The following is a 12,295-nucleotide window of genomic DNA, read 5'->3' on the forward strand; positions in this document are numbered from 1 at the left end:
GTTGCCATGGTTTCGAGAAAAAAAAGTAGTTTATTACCTATTAAAATTAAACAAAAAATAAGCTAATCTATGGTGGCGTATGCCAAAATAACTTCCGATTGCCAAAAATATCAAAATATTAACAAGATGCAAAAAGATTGAAATCTCAAACACGACAAGCAATTTTCCGCGAAGTGCGAGTAAGTTCAATATTGCCATGGTTTTGAAAAAAAAGTAGTCTCTTATCTATTAAAATTAAACAAAAAAATAAGCTAATCTATGGTGGAGTGTGTCAAAATAACTTCTGATTGACAAAAATATCAAATTATTTACAAGATGCAAAAAGATTGAAATCTCAAACAACGACAAGCACTTTCCGCGAAGTGCGAGAAAGTTCAATGTTGCTATGGTACCAAAAATATAAAACTTGTCTACTAAAATTAACCAAAAAATAAGCTAATCTAAGGAGGTGTTATGTCAAGATAACTTCCGATTGCCAAAAATATCATAACATTAACAAGATGCAAAAAGATCGCGAAGTGCGAGTAAGTTCAATGTCGCCATGGTTTCGAAAAAAAAGTAGTCTCTTATATATTAAAATTAAACAAAAAAATTAGCTAATCTATGGTGGATTGTGTCAAAATAACTTCTGATTGCCAAAAATATCAAAATATTTACAAGATGCAAGGAGATTGAAATCTCAAAACCCAGCAAGCAATTTTCGGCGAAGTTCAAGAAAGTTTGATGTTATCATGGTTCCGAAAAAAAGTTTATTATCTACTTTAATTAAACATAAAATAAGCTAATCTAAGTTAATAAATGTTAAAGTAACTTCTGATTGTCAAAAACATCAAAATATTAACAAGATGCAAAAAGATTGAACTCGCAAACACAGGAAGTAATTTTTCGCGATGCTACATATCGAACACAAGTTCAGAAAATTGCACTGATGAAACATTCTTGATTTTTTTCAAGTGCGTACGAACCCGTGAAAAATATCGGTAACAAAATGCTTTGATTTCACGTCATAACTCTTCCCCCAAACTTCTCCATTTGCTAGATTTCCATGTTACAGCGGTGGGAGGAGGAGTAATGACGTCAATCTGAAGCGAAATAATACCAGAAAGTCAAGTTCAATAGAAAAACGGCGCCGCGGCAGCGTATTCGTGCTTAACATAAGTCAGCACACAGTATCTTTTAATGTAATGAAAATTTTTAAAATCTGATTTTTTAGTAAAAACAATACAAAACGGACTAAACGGACCAAAATGTTAAAAAGCGGTCTAAAGCGGACTTTACCCAGAAAAACGGACTTTGGCGGGAAAAGCGGACCATTTGGGAGCCCTGCGGCTTTATAAATTTGATGAAAAGTGTCTCATTGTGGCCCAGTTAAGGCCCACTATGAGACGTATGTATGGCCACAATGGGACAGCTGCATAATCACTGTACCTAAAGTTTGCAAAATAAATATCCTTAGCTAGTTCAGTACAGAGTTATTAAAAAGCATTTTGCAACAGCATTTCAATATTTCAGCATAGCATTTAAACAATTCAGTAAAGTATTTAAACAAAAAATAAGCAAAGGTTAAATTTTAGTGTTTTTCAACAGTATTAACACATCCTGGAAATTGCATTATGAGCACTCTCCCTTCTGAATGGATTTCTAGCTGAGGCCGTTTACCCAGGATATCTTGGATGCTAATATTTGAAATATCGTTATCTATATAAATGAATTTGTTTTTAGAGGAGTTAAAACTCTTCAGGCACTGTATTTCTAACTCTTTATCAGAACACTTTGTAATGACAACCATAGTAATAAAAGCCTATCCTCTGACTCAGGCCCAAGGTTGCAAAAAAATGTATTATTTTTGCTTAAAGCATTTTTTTTTTTTTTTTACATACACGAAACAATTTTAATTACAGAAAGCAAAAAAAAAAAAAAAAATCATTAGGGTTTAAAAACAGGAAAAGAACAAAATAATAAATTGCAAATATTAATTGATGATTAACTTATATAATTATTTTATACAAACAGTAATTATAATTATAAAGTGCTTTGAAATAAGTAGGGTCAGGAGGGGTAAAATGGGAAGTGGTGTAAAATGGGTAGCCAAAATATATAGTTTTAAAAACGAATTATTTTACAATTGATTATTTTTTAGCGAGAGGTAACACTTTAAGTTGAAGTAGATAAATTCAAGCTGCACGTTGTCTGCTTAAACTTCTATCTCTAGCTCCTGATTTTTCAGAAATTTTTATTACTGTGTCATAATATCTTTAGTTATACATTTTTGTTGCTGCTTCAACTTACAGAGAAGAAAAAAAAAAGCTTTTCTATTTTTAATATCATATTTTGAAAATGGGATAAAATGGGTATGTGGTTAGGCTCATCATTAAATCAAGTTGTTTTAAATGATACAGCATATTTTCCTTTAAATGAATATTAATTCATTTGTGGTTAATTTAAAATGATTGAAACATAAAAGTATGCAATGCCATGACTTTATAAAATAAACTTTGCTCCATCATAATAAATAATAAGAAGCCAACGGTATACTTATTCTAGAGTTTGTGTGCACTTGTGCACAAAATCACAATTTCCTCAGAATATGCTGGGCCCAGCCTGTTGCTGGTCATCACATTTGTATCTGATTGCAATCAGATGCTACCAATTTCTCTAATGTACCTTTAAATTCTCAAAACTCATCCTCGTTTCAATCCAAAAAATATACGTCACAAAGCACGATTTCCTCACTTATAAAGATTTGAAAAGTGCAATATTGTCTGCAATTTCAACAACAGCTTTAGATTTGACAACTACCTGCATGAGTTATTTAAGGGTGTTCGTGTTCAGGGAAAAAAACTCCCTTTACCCAATAGATGGCCCAAAATGTTGCACCCTGGTTGTGACGAAAGCATCATGCTCAGTTGTACATTTTAGCCGCAAACTAGATTTACAACCGACACACTGGGAAGGGGAGATAGTATTCATCAGAGGAGTCAGTGAGAAATGTCTTTCCAGGGGTCTATCTAGGATTTTTCACAAGGTCCGTTTTTTGTGAAAAATAAAATAATTTTGTGAAAAGTGAATTAATTTTGCGAAAAATCAAATAATTTTGCAAAAAAAAAAAGTTAAATCGAAACTTTAGAATTTAAAGTAGGCACAAACTGCATCATTTAAACTTAAAGTAGAGTGTTTTCCTCTTCTATGTTGAGAATATCATTTTGGGGTGTTTTTCTAGTATTTGGCGGGGGGGGGGGGGCATCGCTCCCTCAAGTAGCAATATTTCCCTATCATTTTACATTATGTTAAATTATACTAATAATATTTCTGTACAGCATTTAAAATAATTGTAAAAAAATAAATAAATAAATAAAATTCAGACGAGGGGGAGTTCAGAATTTAACTTTTTGACCTAAGACACTCTTAAAAAGCACAGAACTTCATTTAAAACTTATTAATTCCGTGATTTTAACAAAAATAAAAAGATATTTTATTTGTTTACTTCTCAACAAAGCGTATTAAACATCAAAAATTCAAAAAATCGGATTCTCATAGCGGATGCAAAGAGATCGCAATTCTCAAAGCGAAGGCATCAAAAGTATAAAAACGGCTTGGCAAATTTTGGCATTTGCTGCCACATAATTTTCTTATTGCTCATTATATTTCACATTTTTTGTTTTACTTTATTTTTTTTCCTTAAAATGATGTCTCGTTCTGTAAAACATTGTTATCAGCTAGAATACAGGACTTTAGCCGTCCCGTTCCTTGGGACACAGGACTTTTTCAAAACATGGGACTGTCCCTTGAAGTCTCAGATGTGTGGCAACCCTGACTGTAACAGATTAGGAGGCATGAGCTCTCCTGCAGAACTTTTTAGAACTTAACGGCATAAAAAACTTTTAGGCTACGTTTGGTAATGTCAGGAGAAGGGACGAAAGACAGGATGTGAGGGGCTCTATCTGGAAATTTCTTGATATCGAGTCAATAAAAATGCAACTTTAGACAAGAGAAAATGGGATAGGTTCCTTAGTGAGAACTATATTAAATTGCAGAACCATAAACTCATTTAATAAGCTATTTTTAATACAACACTCATGAGTATAATTTAGTTTCAGATCATGAAACGCCACAATTTTGTGAAGAAAAGACTACACCAAAGCTGTAAAAGATTTTCAAATACACTCTCTAACAAAAAAATTGACGCACCAAGAGAGTGTATTCAGAAGTACTACTTAAGAGTAAAAAATTCTTGAAAAAAACCATGACACACAGAAAAACTATTCATTCATGGGGAGAGTTTTGCTTTGAGAAATTGCTGATATTTTTCTCAAAAATAAAGAAATGAAAAAAATTGTTCACATTTGCCCCCATTGCCCCTATACTACTTGAATGTTCACAAACTATTTTTAATATAACATAATACTTCAATAGATTTTATCTTTTTTTGATATTTTCTCAGAAAAAAACATTCATATTTATATCTGATTTTAGTAAATATGACCTATTTATCTTTATTTTGGTAGTAATTTTTTTAATTTTCAACTATGTTTTCACTGCAAAAATCGCAGAAAACTTTTAGAGGCTTTTAAATAATATCTTCTTTAATTAATGTCATCCAAAGATGCAACCTAGCTAAGAAAACTCTTGATCAAGTCTCCTTCTGAACAAAAAAATTTTTTTTTCAACATCAGTCCATCCGTTTAGGCGCTAGAGTGTCACAGGCAGACACAGATACACAGACACGTCTGTTGTTTGTCGGGGGTTAAAAATATTAGTGAATGAAGAAAATCACTGCACACTAATACTCAGAAACAATGAACTTTCATGTATAAAATTAAACTGTGTAAAATCACTATAATTTAAACAGCTATTGCTTTTTTAAAAAGCAATATTTTTAAAGTGAAAAATTAAAATCAGAAATGTCTCTTATTCTTCTCAAAATTTAAACATAACTACGCATGTCTGTCAAAAACAGCCATTCAATTAAAAAATTTCCTTCAACATAATATCTATCAAACATAAAGGGTATTGCTTTAAGTTGAAAAACCATGTTGTGGTTTCAGTTGGCTTAGAACGACTTTTAATTAATATGATTGATTTGTAGTGTAAAATATAGTTGTATATTTTTTCAAAATAAGGAATTCTTATGTGTTCATAAAAATGATCAATTTTCACTAGTTGAGTTTTTGACATGTCATACTGAAATCATGCTTTTGACATCAAAAACCCAACCTTGTATTTAAGTCATGAGTGGTGGCAAGAAGATTGTATTTTAAAATTCTGAAAATTGCTTTTTATAATAATAATTAAATAAGGGATAATGGAATTCATTTTAAGTGAAGGACAAATTACTTTTAACTACAAAGTATATATAGCGAAAAATATTAAGTCTCATGTTCATAGTCTCAGCTACTTTTAAATAAGTGAAATTTAATTTATAATGACTAATTACAAAAATATGGCAATAAGTGAAAAACTAATTTGCTGAAATTTTTCAACAAAACTCAGTATTTGCTTTAAAATAAAATAAATTCAAGAATGAAGCAACGAATTTTGTCTTAAATGGGGTCCAACCCTCCGACCCATCACAGTGCCGTGGAGTTATCTGAGATTGTCGGTGCTCCATTATAATACCAAGTCGCCCTGAATAACTAAATTCTCATAAATGTACAATTCATATCATGTATTTCGTTTTAGTATCCATTTTATTGTCAGAACCATCATTTCGCTCGACTTATTTTTATCTGGTATTCTGCTCGGTCGGTCATATATTTTAAGTCCGACCGCCTAGAACAGTGATTCCCAACCTGGGGGCGATAGGGGGGCCACCGGTATTCGGATTATCTGGTGATCGGAAATTCTTGACTTTTCAAAAACTATATTTATTAAAAGAAATCGGCACACAATTCAGAAATATCTTTCAGAACCTATGTTATGTAATGCCGAACCAAGCATATGGCTCGACAAATCAAAGAAAGTCGTTCCAAGAGAATAAGGAATGTATGATTTACAGCTCAATCAAATCTGTCCGGATAAAAAAAATTCCAAGAGCGAAAAATAATATCTTTTTTTTTATTGCCGTTTTCACGAGGAAGAAAAAAAATCTTGTAAGCATTGTCTGACCATTGGCACCAGCGTATATTTAACGCCTGAAAAGTGGATGGATATGTATAGGAATGAATTTTTATATTTACTTATCAAATGTCATTCAGAATCTTGCAATGAGCGCATAAACCTCCTTACGTAGTTTCTATTGTTTGATTTAATTTAGTGAATTTCTGTTTAATTGTGCATGTTTCATAGTGTGGAAGTTCGGTATGAATTCGAAAAAGAAGTGCCGGCAGTATTCAGCAGAGTATTGAAAATTTGGTTTTGTCACGTCACCGCAAAATGTGCATTTCCGCATTGTCTTTTGTGCAATAAAACATTTTCTAGCAATGAAGCGATGAAGCCCCTGCGAATGAAAGAGCATTTGTCAAGAGTAAATGGTGACAAAGTAAATAAACCTCTTAGTTATTTTCAAGACCTCAAAACAAAAGCGGATAAACAGCCAAATGTGGGTGAATTACTTAGAAGACAAGCAACAGATCTTGACAAAGGGCTTCTTGCTTCTTACGAAGTGTCTCTTTTGATAGCAAAATGTGGTAAGCCTCATACAATTGGCGAATCTCTTATTCTACCAGCTGCCAAAAAAATAGTTGAAAAGTAGTATAAAAGAGTAGTAAAGAGATAAGTAGAATAGTTTTAAAGTGGTGAAGGATTATTTTTAAGAAAAAGAAATTCCATTAATAAATGTAAGTGCTTGCGCAGCAGATGGTGCCCCTGCCATGGCGGGTAGTCATATTGGGTTTCTTGCACACCTCAAAAAAGGAGTGCCAGAAGTGATTACCATCCATTGTGTCATTCATCGCCAACACTTGGCTGCAAATAATTGGGTGGTGTTTTACATGAAACCTTACAATTAGTCATCACTGGTATTAACAAGATCAAAGCTAATTCTCCCAAAGACCGCTTGTTTCGAGAGCTTTGCCATGAAAGTGATGAAAAATTCGAATGCTTGCTTTTACATAAGTCTGTGAGATGACTTTCCAAAGGAAACTGTTTGCGCCGTTTCTTTGATTTATTCGACTCTGTAGCTGAGTTTCTCGACTTGCATTATCCTGCTTTAAGTGAGAATTTGAAACAGCGCAAATTGGAACACTTGCGTATCTCACAGATATTTTTGAAAAAATGAACGAAGTCAACATTAAGCTTCAAGGAAACAAGATGAACCTCATCAAGGCCAAAAGCATAACTTCAGCATTCATTGCCAAATTCGAAGTCCACAAGGCAAATTGACCGTAAAGAATTTATCCTATTTCCGACTCTAAAAAAAAAGTTTAATCGTGGATGATGAACTTCCTGAAGAAAAAAATTTTTATTGATCACCTTGATCAGTTAAAAAAGAACATGGAATCAAGGTTTGCAGATTTGATCAACTTACAAATTCCTGACTGGATTTTAGACCCATTTAGTTTTAAAGATGTGGATGAACTGGAAAACTCTTTGCAGACAGAGTTTATGGATTTGAAATTTGATTGTGAATCAAAAATTACTTTCAAGCAATACGGTTACGAATTTGCCTTTGTGAAGCTTATGGGTACTTACCCACAACTTTGGAAAAAAAGTTGAACAGCTCCTATCGTTCCCCTCAACATATTTAGTTGAAAGAGGATTTAGCTCTGTAGTGCAGCTTCTCACTAATCAGGGGTCTGTCCAGGATTTTTCACAGGGTCCGTTTTTTGTGAAAAATCAAATTTTGTGAAAAATGAATTAATTTTGTGAAAAATCAAAAAATTTTGCAAAAAAAAAAATTTTTTTCTGTTAAAACAAAATTTTAGAATTTAGAGATGGCACAAAGTGCATCAATTAAACTTAAAGTTGAGTGTTTTCTTCTTCTATGACGAAAAAATCATTCTGGATTTTTTTTTCTGGTATTTGGCGGGGGGGGGGGGAGGCATCGCTCTTTAAAGTATCAATATTTATCTACCATTCTGCATTATGTTAAATTATACTAGATATATTTCTGTACAGTATTTAAAATAATTGAAACAAAAATATAAATAAATAAAACAAAATTCAGAATAGGGTTCAGCATTCAACTTTTTGACCCAAGACTCTTAAAAAGCACGAAATTTCGTTTCTAACTTATAAATTCCGTGATTTTAACAAAAATAAAAAGATATTTCAATTGTTTACTTCTTAACAAAGCGTAATAATCATCAAAAATTTGAAAAATCGGATTCCCATAGTGGATGCAAAGAGATCGCAATTCTCAAAGTGAAGGCATCAAAAGTATAAAAACGGCTTGTAAAAGAAATATTTTTGATAAAATTATTTTAAAATTGCATTTTAGAGTCCTATGATAACATATCATTAATGTCTGTGAACACAGTTGACCCCCCTCCCCCCCCCCCAAAAAAAATAATAATAAAATAAAATAAACCTTATATTCAGCATTTTAATTTTTGACTCATAACAGAAAATGGAATTTTGCTTTAAAAACTTGAAATGAGAGTTCTAACAGAAATAAAGAGACTTTTCATTTATTTAAATCCTATTAAAGCGAAGTTAGCTTGAAAAAAGAACAAAATAGGATTCTCATATCGGATGTTAAAAGATTGCATTTTTCAAAATGTAGACATCTAAAGAAAAAAAAAACGGTACTTAAAAGAGTTTACTTAAAGTTAATCATCCTTGTTAGCATCGAAAAATCAAAACTCATATAACTTTCTCCCAAAATAACAATTAAATATCGCACCGCACCGTAAAAACGCAAATATTGACAAGCCGACAAAATGATGAGAATATTTTCTAATCTCATTATAAAGGTTCAACGCCATACGCTAAGTGGTGATAGTTTTGAAGTTGGTAACCCTATCTGAAGCGATCATATTTTTTCCTCACCCTTACTATCCCTTTGCAGTTCTAAGTTCATTTCGCAGATATATATTATTATTGTTTATTAAATCATGAGCGGAGAAAAGTGCTTGCCAATGCCTTTTCAGAAATGTTTACAACAACACCGCTGCTAATTAGCTGTGATAAAACAAACAACCATTATATTTATTTGGCAGTGGCAATTATTTATCGCTTGCAGGAGCATCGCAAGAGTGCCGATTTTTTCTTTCTTTTTTTTTTTTTTTTTTTTTTCAAAATTAGCCGATTTTGTATAAGCTGATCCCTCTAATTTGACTTAAAAAAAGGTTCCAAAAATTATCGGTTTATACACAGAAATATGCGTTATTTTGCTTTCAGATTTGCTCTTTCAATAAACAATTTGTAACAGATCCGATCTTGTTTATCAGAATTTTGTGAAGGGTTCGTTTTGTTTGATCGGCATTTCGTGAAAGGTCCGTTTTGTTTGATCGGGATTTTGTGAAAGGTCCGTTTTGGTTGATCGGATTTTTGTGAAGGGTCCGGTAACGGACCCAAATATCCTCTGGCCAGACCCCTGCTAATATAAAGCCAGACATCAAATCTTTAACGGAGTTCCATCAAGCACAAGGCAGCCAATAAAAAGGTAAAAAAGAACAAATCTTAAGTTAAAATTTTCAATTTCTTCCGGATTTCAACTTAAAAAAAAGGCATGTTACTGAAAAATGTAGTACTCTTATTTTTGCTAAGTATGTAAATGACGTTGGTTAATTAAAGCACTTCAAATTACGTTTTTTCTTGTTTGGGGGGGGGAGGGGGTTAAGAATATAAAATTCAGTTTTAAAGCTAATTATTGCTTTATCATGCACTTTTTGAAGCTTTAAAACTAAAATTAGGCGTTCAGTAACATTAATCTTCACTAAAATCAGAGCCATCTAATTTCGTGTTTTTAAGGGAAGAACGTGGGGGGCGATAAGCGTAATTAAACTTCCAAAGGAGGCGATGGGCCAAAAAGGTTGGGAACCACTAGCCTAGAATATCAATTGATTGATATCCGATTCGAGCTATCGTAACTTAGTCGGATCGGATCCAACACCACGGTCGGGTGGATCAGCCAGATCCGACCAATCGGAAGCAGTTCCGCTTTGCCGAAACTGGTAGGTGCTTCATTACGGATCCGATTGTTGGGTCTGTAACACCTGCCTAATATCTATATTTACGCATTTACGTCTTCTCAGGAATTTCAGTCCCGTTGCATATAGTAGAAAAGAAATGTAATGGGACCCATGATTTTATAAATTGAACCTTTTTTTGAAAAGCATGAGTTTGAGACCAAGATTCATTAACTCGAAATTCAAAACAAAAATCTATATGAATTAATTTTGAACTTTAGTAAAAGAAAATATATTATTCAAATGCTACCTTTGGTAACAGAGTTCGTTAGACAATGGCTCAACAAAACCCTAGACAGAGAGTTTGTTCAACAGCTTTGAGATACTGATGACTTCACTTTAAGGAAATGGTACAGATTGTTATACACAGCTTGTTAAGTAAGTTGAGAGCAACGGTTTTGAGAGAGAGTACAATCGAAAGATTGAAGCACTGGGCTTCTCTTCTCCAATACGCATAAATCCGAAACCGTTGAATCGAAATATAAAAATATGTCTGTTAAATAGATGTGTCCAATCACAACGTTATTGAAAAACAACACTTTAAGACAAGGCAAAAGTTTAAATTGTGTAAATTAAATTTTTTTAACGATAGATCTCTGTATTCGATTTGGCGCGATCAATTTCGTGCTTGGCGACGAGTGGAAGTAAACAAAACATACACTTGTGATGTGAAGAGATCTTAACTTGTGACTTGTATTATAAATGCTTTATGCTGCGGAAATTTTTATTTTAAATGAATGTGACTTGATATTAAAACCCATTTTAACTTATGTTTTAATGTAAAGGTTTTTATTTTTCCTGATCATTTCTTAGACAAAAATTGACTAATGTATCGCTTATCATGTTCCATCAAGCAATCTTCACTTTATGCAACGTAAGTATTTACAGTGTCAAATTTTTGTTTTTTGAAAGGAGATGCAGAGGAAATAAAATGCTTATAAATTATAGGACTTTCAGTGCTTGCTGGCAGTATCTTTTAATAACATTTTGATTTCTGGAAACGTTTTGTTATGATATTCTGCTAAATGTTTATTAGTTAAAATTTGTTTGAAAAAAATGTCAGTTCGATTATGAAATTAATGTGACCACATGAATTTGTCAAAGCGTTTGAGGTGGATATGAAGTACAACACTTGCTTGACACACAGTACAGTTTTTATCGATTTTTTAGGTTGAGCAAGCCAATTTAAAATGTATTATTTTATTAAAAATTTAATGAATTGTAGGTAGTTTTGGTTATTTTGGTAATTTACTCTTTTTTATTCAACAAGCATGCCAGTCGCTGTGTGTTCTATCATAAACAGAAAACTGAGGTGTTCTAAGTTCGGTTCAAGTAGTGTGTTGGTACATTTTATTATGCTCTAATTAAGGTTTACTAATTTTTAGGTTGCCTTGTTATTTCCTTTACCTGCTATTTCTTTATCACCTGAAGAATCAAGTGCATGCTATCACCCCACTTCAGGTTCGTAAAAATTTCTATTTTTATTGAGAAAATGATTTTTAAATAATTATGCAATGATTGATAGGGTCTGGTGGGGTAAAGTGGTCATAAAATCGCAGGTTTTCAACTTAGGTGGATAATAAATACAATAAATTCTTTAAACACTTGAACTTTTTTTATTGTTATTTTACATTGCATTATTAAAGAACACGGTGCATTGAATTTCAGGAAAAAAAATATTGATTTAAGTAGTTTTATAACATTTTCTTTTCCCTTTGTATTTATGACCACTTTACCCCATGGGGTGGGGGAAAGTGGTCATAACATGGGGTAAAATGGTCATAGTTAAAAACAGATGCAAAACCGTTACAAATAACCCTAATTTTTGTATATTTAGGTTATTTTTATAGTTGCAAGTATATATACGAGTATATGCGGGTATACACGAGTATACTATATGTGTCATGTAGACATGAGTAAACATGTTCATATATGAATAGATAAAAGTATACATCAGATATATGCATGCACGTGCCTACTTAAGTATATACGTGCATACACGAGTATATGAGCATGTATACTTGATTACTACAGGAGTGAATACGTGGTCTACACTAGTATATACTAGAGTGCCTTGAGAACAGAGTGGCGACAACAGCGGTGTTTTTTCCCCCCGGACAAGCGCGGCCGCAACTTTCGTCCAGATGCGAAGAGAAAATTTTGACCGTTTGGCGATTTGCCACCAAGTGTGAATCATTATCTCAGTTTTGGCAGCAGACGTGACT

At 32.6% G+C, this 12,295-nt stretch overlaps 1 protein-coding gene across 1 annotated transcript in view; it reads right to left on the reverse strand.

The window, feature by feature from the left end:
• The window catches only part of LOC129218413 (uncharacterized), a 95,651-nt gene extending 85,206 nt beyond the window's left edge, over positions 1-10,445 (reverse strand). Inside the window, exon 1 of the mRNA XM_054852666.1 lies at positions 10,321-10,445. The gene's annotated coding sequence lies outside the window, so the exon portion shown is untranslated. The remainder of the gene's footprint in view (positions 1-10,320) is intronic.
• Between the last annotated feature and the right edge of the window lie 1,850 nt (positions 10,446-12,295).

The sequence above is a fragment of the Uloborus diversus genome, chromosome 3 (assembly GCF_026930045.1).
Source record: "Uloborus diversus isolate 005 chromosome 3, Udiv.v.3.1, whole genome shotgun sequence".
Taxonomy (NCBI): Eukaryota; Metazoa; Arthropoda; class Arachnida; order Araneae; family Uloboridae; genus Uloborus; species Uloborus diversus.